The sequence below is a fragment of the Durio zibethinus genome, chromosome 26 (assembly GCF_047325235.1).
Source record: "Durio zibethinus cultivar Kanyao isolate XHJ-2024 chromosome 26, ASM4732523v1, whole genome shotgun sequence".
Taxonomy (NCBI): domain Eukaryota; kingdom Viridiplantae; phylum Streptophyta; class Magnoliopsida; order Malvales; family Malvaceae; genus Durio; species Durio zibethinus.
The window spans coordinates 897,521-902,382 of record NC_143187.1 but is presented as its reverse complement, the minus strand read 5'-3'; the positions used below and the strand labels follow the sequence as shown (position 1 = coordinate 902,382).

General features: G+C 38.6%; 1 pseudogene; it reads right to left on the bottom strand.

Moving 5' to 3' along the window:
* Positions 1-851: 851 nt before the first annotated feature.
* Positions 852-4,606, bottom strand: LOC111275422 (putative leucine-rich repeat receptor-like serine/threonine-protein kinase At2g24130; annotated as a pseudogene).
* Between the last annotated feature and the right edge of the window lie 256 nt (positions 4,607-4,862).

Here is a 4,862-nt window from a genome sequence, read left to right as displayed (position 1 = left end):
TAAGTAGCTTCCTCATGCCTTCCGTACTTGAAAAGTAAAAGCTGCTCTGCCTGGATTGGTTTGGACTTGTTAGTCTTTCAAAACAGTTCCAGAGTTTTTTTTTTCCCTTACCAAAGAGGTCACACCTGGAGAATAGGGATAGGGGAGTTTCTCATTTTCCTTAGGATGTATGATTACTTGACTCAATTGTTAAGCAACTCACAAGTTTGTTTTTCCCTTTTTTTCCTTCTTATTTTTTGAATTTCTGCTCTATCTTACGTAGGAAAATAAAGAAGCTGTCAAATAATGTATTAACAGGGCCAATAATGTACAATTATCCTGCTTAGAAATGTAGAATAACCTATAGTTAGTGATATAGTTATCAGGTATGATTCCCAAAGCATCTTTGCTCTCTTTTCTGATTGATTCCAAGTTAAACTTTCCAAAAGGGCAAGAGTAAAATTCAGTCTATGTACAATTTGAGAAGCTGTTAGTCATCACCTAGAGTGGAAGAAGAAATTCGCAGAGGAGAGGCCAACATAAAGTATAGACAGAATTAGATAATTGTATATAAGAATCACAGAACCAAAATCAAACACACATAATCACAAAACCAGAATCACACAAAAAGTTGAGATTTTAGAGGTGACTTCCATCATTTAACACTTAACTCTTTTGGGATTTTAGAGATTATTCTCATTATATAATACTTAGTTCATGTTTGATTGGTGATTGTTCTGATATTATTTGTGAAAATTCATATTCAACTTGTAAAGTATTATTCGCTTTAATTCAAAAATCTCATGATTTTCTTCATAAATTTAAATTTAAGATTCTACTTATATATTATAATGTATCTTCGTAATCTCGGGTTGGGATGTCAAACTTTCCGAAAGGCCAAGAGTAAAAATTCAGTCTATGTACAATTTGAGAAGCTGTTGTCATAACCTAGAGTGGAAGAAGATATTCGCAGAGGAGAGGCGAATATCATAGTAGTATCCCCAGAAAGGTATTTTTTAAGGCGATCCAGGTCATCAGCAGCATCAAGCATGGTAGGCCTAGTAGAGGGAGTTTCCTGAGTGCAGAGAATACCTAATTCAATCAATTCTCCAATTGCAACTTCCCACAATCTTTTCACTTTAGGGGATTGATCCCTTGAAGCTCTGATCAAAGATGAGTCAACCACTTTTTCTACCTTTCGATAATAGTGACTCTTCACCCATCTGTGCAGGCTTAAACCACCAACAAACATGTCATTAGTTGGTCGTTTCCTAGTCACCATCTCAAGAACTATAACTCCAAAGCTGTATACATCTCCCTTGATAGATGTATTCGATCCCAATCCATACTCTGCAGCATAAAGTTGATTGATTTAATATGTATTATTTTGAATTTAAGCCATCATTAAAGAAATAAGAAGCAAACCTCCCTAAAAAGACTGAAACGTTTTTCTGCTTACTAAAACAGAAAGAAAGTCCAATGTCTACAATAACTCTGACACCGATAAGTGAATCATGTGTAAAAGTGATAAGTTGGCATGAATCAAGGCTTAGCAAGGCATACGCATCTGATGAGTGTGCCATTTTGATGTTTTTGTTGTAGTTTTTTGATGAAATGATTTGAAAATTTGGGATAAAGATACAATTTGTTTACATAACTGAAAATGACTTAAAGTTATTAATGTCAGAGAATACAGATGATGATGCATTAGAGACAAAAAGGAGGATTACATGGTGCAATGTATCCAATGGATCCTGCTAACATATTTGCAGTAGAATTTCCCATGTTTTCAATAGCCCCACTTCCATTGCCAGCTCCTACTGTCATAACCAGCCTTGCAATCCCAAAGTCCCAAAACCAATGCTGTCATATCATCATTTAGAAGAATATTGCTCGGCTTTAGATCACAGTGTATGACTCTAACCGGGGAATGGTGATGCAGATAGGCCATCCCTTCAGCAATGTCACTGCAAATGCTAACTCTCTGAATTAGACTCAAATCTGAAGAGAATGAACGCAAACCTGACTCAGAATGCGGATAGAGACGGCTATCCAAGCTTCCATTTGCCATATAAGGAAGAACCAAAGCCTTAAAATCGGGAAAACTACACAATGTTATAATTCGAATAAGGTTTCGACTAACCCTCTTCAGAACTTGGCATTCTCTGTTGAAACTTTTGGTTGAATTTTCAGACAGCAAATGTAACACCATTATAGCAATGCTTGTCCCATCTTGAAGAACTCCTCTGTAAACACGTCCAGAGTTACCTGTCCCAATTAGGTTCTGGTCATCAAATCCTCTAGTCGCATCTGACAGTTGTTTGTAAGTGATTCTGGGGAAATTGTGCATTATTTCTGGTGTTGGAGGTTTTCTTGATCTTTCAGTTTTCCTGGAAGAACCCTTTAGTGCGGCGGATTAAAATCACACAGCCTAGTGCTGATAAGAGCACTGAAACAAGTATGACTATGATAAGAATAATAAGGAACATACGTGATCGAAACCATTGTTTCTTTTGAAGGCATATCGGCCTACAAGAAGCTGCTCCACGTTGACGCGGATTGCCTAAGAATGACATATTTGTGGCTGAATTGAATATGCCACCAGAGGGAATCATTCCTTCAAAGTTGTTAAAGGAAAGATTCAGAAATGTGAGGTTAATTTTGCTCAGGCTCGTTGGTATCTTTCCAGCTATATTGTTGCTTGAAACATCAAATGACTGGAGGTTCCACAGATCACCTAGAGAATCTGGAAGCTGCCCTTCAAGGGAATTGTGTGAGAAATTTATCATCATCACTGAGATGCAACTTGATATTTGGGGGAAGATATTCCCACTGAAGTTGTTTGACGAAAGATCCATTTCTTGAACATTTTCGAGCTTGCTGAGCGCAATTGGCAAAGGACCTTGGAGAAGATTGTGTGAAAATTTTATAAATCGTGTGATTTCACGTAGGTCTGCTATCTCTGAAGGGATCCTCCCTGTTAATCTATTGTGGGACAGATCAAGCACGTCAAGATTTGTACATTTGAGTAGTTTTGGTGGTATTGTCCCTGAAAGGAGGTTGTTATTGAGAGACAAATATTGAAGTGCAACTAAATCTCCTAGGCTGGATGGAATTTCTCCGGAGAATTTGTTGTTTGATAGATCTAGCTGACCAAGATGAGGGAGTTTACCTAATGCTGCAGGAATTCTGAAGCTGAAAAAGTTGTGGGACAAAATAAGCTGCTCCAATTTTAACAATAGACTGAACTCTTCCGGAATTGTTCCATTTAGAAAATTGGATGCTAAGTTCAGCATTGTAATGTTTGAAAGATTTCCTATTTCTGGGGGAATCGACCCAAAGATGCGATTTTCTTGCAATTCTAGACGCTTTAGTCTAGGATGGCCGATGGTGCTGGGTAATGTTCCTCCAAGGCCCATTCCAGCCAATTCAAGCTCCATTAAATTAGTACAATTTCCCAATGTGGCGAAGAATGGATAGAGATTGGTGTTATTATCATGACTTGTCATGTTGTTATAGGATAAATGAAGAAAGATGAGCGTAGGCAGCTTCTGTACTATGTCTGTAGGAAGTTCACCAGATAGAAGATTGTACTCCACATCTAGAAGATACAGTGTAATATTGGTTAAGGAGGCAGGAAGTTGCCCTGTAAATTGATTGTTGTATAAATTGATAGTCCATAAACTTGGACAATTTCCGATTTCTGCTGGAATTTGACCTCCGATGTGGTTGAAAGAGAGATCTATAACTTGTAACTGTGTGCAGTTTGAGAAAAAAGAAGGCGGCAGGGGACCTGTCAAATTGTTTTCCATAACTTCAAATAAAGTGAGGTTGGTGAGGAGGGCGAAACTGTCTGGTATTGGACCATTTAAGCTATTTGTATTTAGGATGAGAGTTTGGAGAAGTCGGAGGGAGGAAAGTTCAGGCGGAATGGTGCCGAAGAAGTGGTTGTCATCAAGGTTTAGGAGTAGAAGGCCAGTGAGGTTTGAAAGGAAGGGTGAAATCTTCCCCACAAGTCCAGAGCTAGACAGGTCGATTTGTATCACACGGCGCTGTCGCTTGTTGCATGTGACACCAGTGAAGTTGCAAACAGGAACAACCTCTTCCCAGTTTGTAAGTTTGGAATTTGGATCAACTAATATGGACTCCTTAAATGCTAGAAGAGCAGCCTTGTCTTTAAGGAAAGAATGGTGAAGATGACGATGATAGGCTGGATCGCTATTGCCGGATACAGAAACCAAATCTCGGAGTAGAAGAATTAAAAATAATAATCTAACGAATGCCATGGTGAATATATTGATGGCTATGCCTCCCAGGCAAGTGCAGAAGAAATTTCCCTTTGTGAGGCAACCAAGGCGTCCAGAAGGGGCTACGATTTCTGCTGAAGCGGTTGAGAGTGACAAGTTGTTCTAAGTGAAGGTGGAAATAGATTTTTGGTGAGGGAAATTTCATTAGGTTCAATGTTTTATAGAGGGACTAGCATGCTTTTTCAATCTATCCTATTATAGCTAGTAGAGAATAGAGATTGCAGCCTTGAGTGGATTTTCAACCCAAGTGCGAAAGGCCAGAAAAGAGTTGCTAAAATTGTATTTATTTGATTGCTTTTGAGACATTTCATGAAAAGAGTTCCACTGCCTTATCTATCCTTTTGGGCATTTACAATATCCGTTGACCGTGATGGCGTAGCTGCACATCCCCTAGCAATAAAAAAAAAAAAGAACTTAATTTTCTAGCTTCATCCATCTTGCCTTTACATGTCATTTCCGAAAAGCGGTTCATATTACGCCTCGGTTACAGGGACGTTGTCCTTACAAACACTGTCAATGATGGTGCTGTATGTTACAAAACAACGTTTGGCTGAGAACCGCTTTCTTCATCATCCT